We start from the raw sequence: 12500 nt of genomic DNA on the forward strand, positions 1-12500 counted from the left end.
ATACCCCTAAAGCCAAGCCTTCCTATTCATCCTAAGCAATTCTGATGTAGATATGACTCGATATTAAAAACCGACGCCAAAGTTACCACGACCATTGTGAACGACGTATTTTGACCCGTCGTCCTTTTACGGACCCCATTTCGAGGAAGATGGTGTCCCTACTCGGTGCCATATGCTGACCCTCAACCCTCCATCTTTCCTTCGCCACTTTTCCATCCTTCCCCATAACAGCCATTTTCATGCTGCCGTATGTCATCACGAGGCCTGTATCCCTGTATCCCTTAAAAGCCCGTGGTGACCTTTTTGCCCATGCCACCCTCGGCGTCAAGGCCTCAAATCAATGACCCAAGTAATCCTCGGGCGGTCAGTTAATCGATGACTCCTGTAAGCGGGAGTGACAGGCCCCCAAGGACGCTTCTACCACTCGGCTTCACTCAGAGGGAGCTATATGTAACGGGCCTTTACCAGACTTTCCAGCACCCCCCCTCCCCACTTCCCTCCCCCCGGGGGAATGGAGGGGTGGGGTTGGGCTGGGGAGAGACTTACTGGTGGTGGGAGGGACAGAAGGGAAATACGTGGGCGGTGGGTGGACGGGAACGACTCTGGGAGACGACCACAGGCTCCATCTGGAAGCTTTTGATATGGATCTCTGTCCCCTAAGACGACTTGATGTAGATATTGGGCAGAAAGTGGTTTGTGCATTCATGGGTGTATATTCGTAATATTGGCTTAACACAAACACTCACACAAATATATATACGTATGTATATAGTGAACACTCAGCCACATAACTTGACCATACCTGCTCCATTACCGATCATCACTTGGGCTAGGGAAAACTGTAAGAAAAAAAATAATAAAAATGGTTACAGAATAATATGGTTGAATATTTTCTCCGACAACGATGACAGTCGGACCTTGAAGTATGTATTTCTTGATTTTTTTACTTAATAAACTCTTAGATTTGTGGGTTTCCTGGGCCACGTTGTGACCCATTACTCGAGTTTGATGGCAGTCGTCTTAAAAACTCAGTTTCATAATGCGAAAAGATGACGAAAGTGACACTCTCGTTGGCACGCACACATTATTTTGGACCTCTCGAGCCACATTGTGACTCATTATTCAGGGATGGTGACGTATTTGGTTAGTTTAATGCAATAGGATCCGGGAGCTATTTGCGTTTTTCGCTAAAAGGACTATTTATCCTTCTCCATTGTGTAGCCTTCCGTTCAGAGAGAACGGAGTGAAGAAGAGAAGTTTAATTGTTCCCTATGTCGTTACCACACTTGTTTTAGTATATTTGTAGATGTGTTGTAAACTTACAAACAAGGTTGATATGTATTTATATCTATTACTATATTTATTATATATATATATATATATATAATGTATATATATTATGTAATGTATTTATGTCTATGTATGTGTATATATATAGATATACTATATATACTTTAGAGATGAGATTAAATTAGGGTGAAGGTGCTATCCCCAGATTCTCTCTCTCCCTCTCTCTCAGAATATAAATATATATATATATATATATATATAACATATATACATATATAATAATATAATATCTATTATATTAGATTATTATATTATATAATGTAGGAACGTATATGAAATCTATGTATGTGGGTCTGATTACGTTGGCCGTTCATGTTGCCCTATGTTATGCCAATCTCTCTCCTCTATCTTATTCGTAATGTCTTAAAGGAGCAGTTTAGTTCCACAGTCGTCCAAGTCGTCCTCGTACAGTTTAAACCAACTTAAAGTTATAAAGAGGAATAAAAGCGAGCTACGGACGTGCTTCCCTATTTATCCTTTTTCATTCTACACAAATTAATTACAACTTTCTTGTTGGCGATCTTCACAGAGTTGTCAATTGCCTGTAGCCATGTCATTGTGTCGGTCCTTTGAAGGGCGCGACGATTTTGGGTGGTTGGCTCAGGTTAAGTCGGCTTTATGCCAGCACAGGTAAGGTGTTCGAGGTGATGTATAGTGGACGTTTGGATGCGGACTATTTCGTCGTTGATCGGGTTGTCATTGTTCTGGAGTTGTATTGATATCATATTTTTCATTGTTCTATGACTAATTTTTTGTATAAAGTCCCCCCCCCACTACCATTTATTTTCTAATATGTTATGCATGAAATGCTAATTTTCCTCATTCTAAAACAATTGACATTGAGGCATATTGATTCTTATTGAAATATGAATTGTGTGCTGTGAAACTTTCACATTATTTACAAATTAATTCGTGGATAGAATAATTTTTCATCGTCCTCAAATGCATATTGTTCCCAAAATAAACGTCATTATTCAACAGTAATATAATGTGAATCAGGTTATATTTTGTCATCATTCTGAAATACGTTTTTAATAGACCATTCGTTATTTGTATTTTTAATCATTAGGATTTGTCACATTACGTTTCTATTGACTTTCGTCCTTTATGACACATCACATCTCGCCTCCTACTGCTCAAGTTCATTGCACATATCATTAAAATTTATTTATTTATTTATTTATTTATTTATTTATTTATTTATTTATTTGCAGTTCAGCTCCTAATTCTCTCTCTCTCTCTCTCTCTCTCTCTCTCTCTCTCTCTCTCTCTCTCTCTCTCTCTTTTTTTTTTTTTTTGCAATTCAACTATTAACCCTCCGTTTTATCTTATTTTGTTTTGTTTTCTTATTGCCTTTCGCAATTCAACTTTCAAACACCCCCCCCCCTCTTATTTTTATTTACTTATTTATTTTTGCATTTCAACTATGAACCACCCCCCCCTTCTTTATTTTATTTTATTTTATTTTTAATTTTTTGGCGCAAATCAACTCTCAGCCCTCATCTCTTAATTTTTTTTTTTTTCTGGTTTTGCTTTTTGAAAATCAGCAACTCTCAACCCTCATCTCTTATCTTTTTTTTTTTCGCTTTACAATTCAACTTTGAACCCTACTCTCTTTTCCAATCCTGCCACTTAAGTACGCAGACTCGAATGGCAGAGTTTACGAAGTAAGCCTCTAACGTCTATTTACATCGCCGGTAAAGTAATTTTCCTTGTCAGTTTTATTTAAATTTAAAATAATGTATTAATTCCGCTTGTCAGATTTATGTACAACTCAAGTAATTCATTAATCCTGCTTGTCAGGGTTATTTACATCAGCAATAATATTTTAATTTTGCTTGTCAATTCATTTCCGTTTACAATAATTTATTAACTCTATATGTCAGTCCATGCACATCTGCAATAATTGATTAATTCTGCATGGCATATTTATGTACATTTGCAATAGTTTATATTAATCTGCTTGTTAGAGATATTAACCTCAGCTGACATGAACCTCTGCTTGTTAAGATATTTAAAACTCGCTATATAATTCTGGGCCTCAAATTCATTCACATTGCAGTGATTTAATTCTGTTTGTCAGACATGTTTAAATCTGTATTAATGGGATCCTGCTTGTCAGAGGATCGCCGGTAGTACATACTGTACTTCCATATCGGTACCACTTTTATTGTGCCAAACTAATTTCAAGTTCAAACATCCAGTAAATGAAAAGGGTACCATTCAATTCCTGGAAACTTCGTACCCTAGTTTGTGTGCTCTTTGGTTATTCCATTAAAATATATGTTCATTGTAAATAAGTATTTAACCAGTCACTGGAAAAATGTCTGCAGTATTCGAGTCATTTTTCAGTTAAAATTATTAATGATAAATCAGGCATGTTGCATTGCTTCGCATTTCCCTGCTTGAGTTTTTTTTTTTTAAGATGTGATTATGATTTCATTAACGGAGGACTTTCTGTAACACAAACTAATGATTCAGATACACATTGCCTTGTATATACCAGGACAATTTTGAAAAGTGAAACCATTTCATATGATAATTACTCATTTACTGTAACAAACCAATTAAGATGTTTCTCTTTATATATCAATTCCTTTTTTTTCTGTTTTGCATCACATTTCATGTATGAAGTACCATCTTTGTTTTTTTCAATTCATCACTTAAAAAACCGCATCTATTTTATGAAACGGGCTTCATATTACATCTATTAATCACATTTCTTAGAGTTGCGCCAATTTTAAGTCGGCAAACTGTTTGTTTGTTCTGCCAAACTAATTACATGTTTCAACGTCGTGCAGCATTGCCTCATTAATTTTACGAAACTAATTTCAAGTTGCAACGTATCATTAAATATATGTCCGCGCTTTATGGCCGATCTATTAGGAGCCCCCCCCCCCCCCCCCCCCCCCCCCCCCCCCCCCCCCCCCCCCCCCCCCCCCCACACACACACACAAAAAACTGACCTAGTAAAAAACATCTTTTCATGACCAAGCATCAGCAGTCTTTTTGAGGGGAGGGGCATAGCTGTCATTGCACCCCACTTGGTGCACTGTAGGCATTACATAAGGTTCTGTGAAGCGTCCTTTCGGCCCCTGGCTGCAACCCCTTTCATTTGGTTTACTGTTTCTTCGCTCATATTCTGGTTCTTCTACCTTACTTTCCATCCTCTCATAACAATTGTTTCATAGTTCAACTGCGAGGCTTTCCTGCTGTTACACCTTTGTTACTGCTAATTATCGCTTCAGTGCTAAATGACCTCATAGGTCCCAGCGCTCGGCCTTTGGCCTAAACTCTCTATATTCTGCATCAGCAGCATCAGCCTTGAATCATGGCATCCTTCTCCTCCCTGACTGAATCACCATCTGTGATGAGATCAGCGCCTCTAATCAGACACACACATGTGTTATGAATGATCAAGTTAGCGGTTGTGGCGATCGAGTTTTCATGGATGTTTGGCGGAGCTTTCCAGGTTGGATGGATGGATACGGATGGATGGATGGATGTCTGGGGTGCTTGGGGATGAAGAGGAGATTATATATATATATATATATATATATATATATATCTATATATATATATATATCATATATTTATATAAATATAATATTATATATATATATATATATATATTTATATATGTATATATATGTGATATATATATATATATATATATATATATTCTCTTAGAAAATTCATTTTAAAGGAAGATGCACCCTCAGGGATAATGAGACATGTCTGGAAGAGAGAGAGAGAGAGAGAGAGAGAGATAGAGAAGAGAGAGAGAGAGAGAGAGCATAAAAATTAATGGAATTTGCACCTTCAGGGCTAATGAGAAATAGTTTAGAACAAAAGAAAAGTAGAGAGAAAAAGGCAGGCACACAGTCACATACAGAGAGAGAGAGAGAGAGAGAGAGAGAGAGAGAGAGAGAGAATGCAAGCAGAGAGAAAGAAAAGGCCTTGAGGAGAAAGATGTGCCTCGAAATTAATGGCCGCTCGCAATTCCGAGGTCACACATAAGCGACGGCAAAACAAACGACGTTATCAGGATTATGGATTAGGAGCGTTAGCGAGTTCAAGAAGGTGCGACGGATTACGGCGATCGGAATTAATTACGGCACCGGCGAATGTTTACGACCCGGGTTGAGAGAGAGAGAGAGAGAGAGAAAGAAAGAAAGAAAGAAAGAAAGGGAGAGAGACAAGAGGGCCAAAGATATATTGAGAGAGATAGAGAGACCGAAAGATTGAGAGAGAGAGAGAGAGAGAGAGAGAGAGAGAGAGAGAGAGAGAGAGAGCGAGCGGATGCGCGTGGGTGGGTGGATATATAAAGGAGAAACGTAAAACGCTATTAATCTGGTGTCGACTGGGAGCGTATATTGCCGATTTTCCTGGGCCGCTGGGTATTACATGGTGCTGACAGCTAATTGGACGGGGCTGGATTACAAAGTTGGCGCTCTGTTTAGGTACAGAAGTGAGGAAGCATTCCTTAACGCAAAAAGAAAAAAATAATAATAATAATAAAAAGCCTACTTTGGAATTGGCACTTGCAAGGTTACAGTCAGTGAAATGTTGACACAACCAAAGAAAAAATAATTTGCGTATTAAAAATCTACAGTCATATAGTAAACTGTGTAATTGCGTAAGAGACGGTGTTCCTCATCGGTGCTTACGTAGACACTGATGAGGAACACCGTTTAGATGTTCGAAAGTATTTGCTTTTGTCTTCTACGTAGTTTTTTATTACACAAAGAAGGTATTATTGCACCGTTTTCCTGCTCTATCGTAGATTAAGTTAGCTGACGTACTATCTTTATCACCTAAAGACTCAAAATGAGCTGGAAATTAAACTTGTTGCCCGTTCATAAATCAATACTAAATTACACAAAACAACTTACATCCCACATTCAAGAATCATGAGAGAACAGTCTCTCATGATTCGATCCCTAATCAACAGGGAACAAACTCGATCCTGCAGTGACTGACTGATCGATTGAGTGGTGGTTGATTGATTAAGCATTACATTTGATGTAAGTCCATAGACAAGTGTGACGACCGTTATATTCAAGATTTGTGGTCATCGACACAGGGAAGATATTATATGCTATAACAGTTGGTTGTGCTTCGAAAAAAAAAATCCAAATGAAAATTGCCACATAACATTCTTTGTCTGTTGACTAAATTGGCGTGTGCAGAAGGACACACTTTGTCTACTCCTACTCCAACAGCGAGTAAATAGTATAATATAGATTCGTTTGTATAGACTTCTAGCAGATGCGTTGTAGTAAGAGAGGGGGAATTCTCTTCATAATTCCGTCTTCCCCGAATTTCGCAACCGTATGTTATTCAAGCGGCAGGTCCATCACTGACTTTGGGGGTCAAAACTTTCCCCTTCTCTCCTTCACATTTACTGTTCTCGATTTCTTCAGAAGAGGGAAAAATACAACTGTTTTTGTTTATTTAACTTTAAGACAGAATCGTTTAACGTCACAAAAGAAAGCTAAAGAGTTTGCCAGTTCTCTGCTCCGTGTGACATGAGGAGGTTGTCGGGTGTTTCTTAGCATTTATTTTGGAAGTAATGGACTAGAGAAGGCATTGTGCTGTAAGCCTCATTGCCTCTGTCTAGACACCAAAAAAAAACTAAAAAGTTCATTCATAGGTTGTATGTATAACTGAATCACGAAAGTTTAGAACGTGATAAATGCACAAATAAAGGCATAAGCCACGAAGGAAAGTGAAACACTGGAGTAGCTACAAGATCTTTCGTTGAGTCGAAAGATCTTGAAGCTACTCCAGTGTTTCACTTTCAATCGTTACTTATACCTTTATTCATAGGTTGTATGAAAGAGAAGCATTACTATCATGTAGCCTTCCTCCAATACAAGAAAATAAATAATATAGCTGTAATACTCATAACGATCCGATGATAGAAACGGCAGGTCAGCTTCAGGAAAGACCTCCTTTATAACCATCGAACAAAAAGAAAAAATATACGACCCTAAAACATGTAACAATAAAAAAAAGAAAAAAATGTCCAGAACACAAAGCATCCTATACGGTACCAAAACCCCATCAAGTTTATAATGTCATTCCATTAGCCTGTGACAGTTTATTCAACATGCTATTTGACCCATTTTTCTCCTACTGCGTTTCAGACTGGTAGCCAGGAAAAGCATGTTCTTTTATGTGATAGGAAGTTTGTGCCCGTAATTATATATATATATATATATATATATATATATATATATATATATATATATATATATATATATATATATAATATCGGGACACCAAGTATCTCCGTTATTCATTTTGGTAGCGAAAGCCATAGCGGCAGGCAAACTGGGTTTGGTAACACTTTCTCTCTCTCTCCCTCCCCTCCATTTCATTAGGTCATCAAATCAGAGTCGTGAACTTACAAAAATATACATTTATTTAAAAGCAAAGTATTAATTGAATAACTTAGATTCTTACAGGATAATTAAATGGAATGATAAGTCAAAATTCAAATAACTCAGATAACCCCCAGTAATTAACAGTCTATTCAGTAATTAGTCAAAACCATTCCACCCTTCTCCAGAATATAGTTCCCCCTACCAGAACCACCTGTTCCCTCCACTAGAACTGCCTGTTAGGAGACAGAACACTCTGATAAGCATACACAATTGTAAAGACAAAGTCAAAAGATTAAATGAAATAGAACATCTTTACAAAATATCAAAAATACAGTCAAGCCACACCTTTGGCTAAAGCACAGTAATTGTTACCTATTTTCATCCAGTTTCACTTCACCAAATAAAAGAAACGTTGGCAGAGCCATCCCGGCATATGCCTTCTCTTCCCGTAACGGTCTCTATGGTTCTGGCTAATTATATGCTATTATGAACGGACATAGCTCGTACAGATGTACGAATTCGCACCCATCGTTCATGCCCTGAAACTGCTAGAAACCAGTTTCAAAGTCACCTCTGACGAACGCCCATAACGACAGGACGAACGTTGACCTGCTTAGGTAAGGATCACACCACCTCAAGACCTATCAGCATTTCTAATCCGAGATGTTCTCTGTCTCCATGGGAAGCTTAAAACGATGATTCCCAATTTCTGAGGAATGTCAAAGCACGTGACATGCAACAATGTCTCATGCATATCATAATTATTATCATATCATATTATCAGTCTTTATATGTTACATATATATATATATATATATATATATATATATATATATATATATAGTTATACACTGTGTTTTTTAATATGTAAATAAATATACTTGCATATTTATTTACATATTGTATGGGGCTTTTACGTTGCATGGAACCGGTGGTTATTCAGCAACGGGACCAACGGCTTTACGTGACTTCCGAACCACGTCGAGAGTGAACTTCTATCGCCGGAAATACACATCTCTCTCTCCTCAATGGAATGGTCGAGAATCGAACCCGCGACCACCGAGGTGGGACGCTAATACCATACCAACCACGCCGCTGAGGCGCTAGTATATGTATATATATAGATATCGTATAGTAGAGGTATACAAATAGATGACGAAGAAGAATATCGTCATAAATGAAGAAGTTTTTTCACACGAAAAGTGTCTAAAAAATATTGATATGTAAAAAAAAAATACTACATACATTTGCAATACAGGTTTATTCATGTCGCATGGCAGAACTACACTTAAACCTTTGCATGCACGCATACTCCCTGCACTTGTGGCCTGACTATGAAACCAGATGAAGTGTGTGATCAAGCAAAGAATCATGCAAAAATCATGAAACATTATGCTTACATGAAATCCATTCATAAGATTCTCTTTCTCTCTCTCTCTCTCTCTCTCTCTCGACGTAATTGCTATGCCCATGTTGACTAACAGTAATGAGTGATTATTGTCCTTAAACATTTTCGCAGATAATTCCTAGACATTATTTCGAGAGAGAGAGAGAGAGAGAGAGAGAGAGAGAGAGAGAGAGAGAGAGAGAGAGAGAAACGTTATGGTACGGTACTGGTGTACAGTGAAGCATTCCCTATCCCTAGAGGCAAATATTGTGAAAAGAACAGGAAAAATGAATTAGTGATGTGCTAAGGTGTAGCATACAAAAGCACACAACACGAATGTTGAAAAGCTTGCGAAATATGAATATTGGAAAGAAAAATGAGGCAGTTAGAAAGAAGAATGAATGAATAATTTATTAGCTTTGTAAATAGCAATATTTTATTTTGCTCCTAGGTGAGTACGAGGACGAAAGACAATAGCAAACATTGGAGATGAGACGAATGTAAGAAAATGAGCAGATGTTTTCATGGAAAAGGCTAAAAGGCATTAGTGCATTGAGTGAGTGTGCAGAGGTGACTGTCATTAGAGAGATAAAAGACAAAACGGATGTAAAAAGAAATAACAGATGAGAAGGAAGGAGAAAAAAGTACAGAGAATGATTGATGGTTGAAGTAGGGAGCAAAGACTTTTCCGGAATGAGTACAAAAGAGGGAGAAGAGAAGCAAACCAAAGAAGGAAGACTGCAAGAATCTGAATAATGAGGAACTGGATGGGAGTAAGAGTTCAGGGGAGGAAAGAGGAGGAGGAGGAGGAGGAGGAGAAGGAAAGGGAGCAGCAAAAAGCCAAACAAAGAAAGAACAAGACGCGAAGAGAGAGCGAGGCGCGATATCGCTGGCAATCCAACCCACCGTCAACAAAAGTTGAGAGTCTGCGAGATGCCGGTCTCTTTTGACACCGAATGGAAACTATTTAAGAATGATCTATCGCCGCTTTCCTCTCCCTCCAGGCATTGTGTCCCAGAACTCGGCAACAATGCCTCGCCAGGGGCACAGTTCCCTTCGGAATTCTTTCTAATACCCGTGGAAATTCTTTCTAATACCAGTGGAAATTCTTGCTAATGCCTCGTATTCAATTCAGGTGGTACGCCTGTGCTTTAGAAAGAGCTGCAGCGCGCGATTACCATACTACGACTACCGAGTCGTTACCAATATGGGTCTTTTCATTGGAGTGCCACTTAATGCGGAGGAAAAAAAAATGTCATCAGTCATGAAAGTCTTTAGTTGGCTTGAAAGTAATGATTATCATAAATTCTCTTTGTCTGTACTAGGGAAATGTGTCAGGTTTCCCTCCTCTATTTATCTGTACTGGCAAACATTATGTATACAGAAATTATGCATGAAAATTCGTAAAGTAATTAAGTCTACAGGTATAGCCAGCCTCGTTTCAGAGGCAGAACCCGCTCCGTTTCAGGGAATCCCTTCTTATCCCAACCCCCTTTGGAAGGGGAGGGGGTGGGGAGGTAGGATGAAACCCTATTATAAACCATCTTAGGGGTCCCCACTATAACCCTGGCAAGTTTCATGCCCATCGGACCAGCCGTTTGGGCGTGATTGAATGACAGACGGACGGACAGACATTATGCCCATTATAGTAAGATATGCTACCAATTTTGGCTTCTCTTTCAGTATCTGGACAAGAAAATATGAGTACATTCCTTTGATAAAGATCTTAGAGATAGTATGAATACGTTGATATATATTCAGCAGATCTGCAATTAAGAATTATCTGGGTATTTTTATGTACTGTTTAAAATCATCATCACCACTGATTTTTCTTGAAAGAACTGGTTTCATAATTTTGAGCACATCGACAAAAAGTACATTATTATAACGCTGCTAACAAACGTGAAAGTTTCAATATCATACCATGGACTCTTACCGGTCAGCTGTGCGTCTGTTTTCTTAGTGATAGGTTGCCAGAGCACGATAATGAAACTTAGCTTTTCAGATGAATAAGTATTTGCCTCCTTTTTCATCTTGCTCTTTTAAGAATGATTTCTGTTTTGCAGAAGTTTGGTATACAAGCCAAAGGTCTTTATAGCTCCTCAGTGGCGTGGTCGGTATGGTGTTGGCGTGCCACCTCGGTGGCCGCGAGTTCGATTCTCGGGCATTTTTACGTTCCATGCAACGTAAAAACACCATACAAACAAACATATGTTCTTATGGTTTGTTAGGTGCATGTTATGATTGTGACATATTTATGTACCAAGAAAAACATTCATGCAAGCAGAAATTTCAATTTACTTAACAAAAAAAATATCCATGCAAGCAGAAATTTCAATTTATAGCCCAAGAAAAATATTCATGGAAGCAAATATTTCAATTTATACACCAAGAAAAACATTCATGGAAGTAAAAATTTCAATTTTTTATACACCACGAAATACATTCATGCAAGCAGAAATTTCAATTTATACATCAATAAAAACATCCATGCAAGCAGAAATTTCAATTAATACACCACGAAAAACATTCATGCAAGCAGAATTTTGAATTTATACACCAAACAAAACATTCATGCAAGCAGAAATTTCAATGTATTTAACAAGAAAAACATTCATGCAAGCAGAAATTTCAATTTATACACCAAGAAAAACATTTATGTAAATAGAATTTTCAGTTTATAGACCAAGAAAAACATTCATGCAAGCAAAAATTTTTATCCCATGCTTTCGCACAACAACCGGAACCAACTTCTTCCGGGTTAAACGCGTAAGAACATTCCAGTTACAGAAATAAACGCTATAGAGTCAGAGTAACCGAATAATAGGGGGAAAAAAACAAAAAAACTTAACGAAATTCACCGCAAAATGTGAAGACATCCAAAAGGCATGAAGAGCGCGACCCAGAACCACTCCGCGTCGGCTCACACAACTTGATCTCTGAAATAAGGGAGACGCGATCCATATTCAGATCAGAGAGAGAGAGAGAGAGAGAGAGAGAGAGAGAGAGAGAGAGAGAGACAGGTACGCGCCGCGCAAACACCTACAAAGACATATCAATATGCATATATGCACCTGCACGAATGCAAACTAGAAAGTGATTTGGCGGGTAATGCATTTACCCATGCAAATCCGAGCGCATTGACACGCGCATGCGCGTGTGTCTCACCTTTTCGATCCCCCCCTCCCCTCCTCCAGCCCTCCCTCACCCCTCAGATACTACCTCCTCCTCCCCCTCCCACCTCCCTCCCCCCCCCTCCCCCCCCCCCCCCCCTTGCACGTACATGCACGTACACAAAACAGAGGAGACACAGAGAGGAAACCAAATTGTGGAGTCCATGAGAGTTGCTCTCACGTATTGATTGGGAGGAA

This window comes from Macrobrachium nipponense, chromosome 28 (genome assembly GCF_015104395.2).
Source record: "Macrobrachium nipponense isolate FS-2020 chromosome 28, ASM1510439v2, whole genome shotgun sequence".
Lineage (NCBI taxonomy): Eukaryota > Metazoa > Arthropoda > Malacostraca > Decapoda > Palaemonidae > Macrobrachium > Macrobrachium nipponense.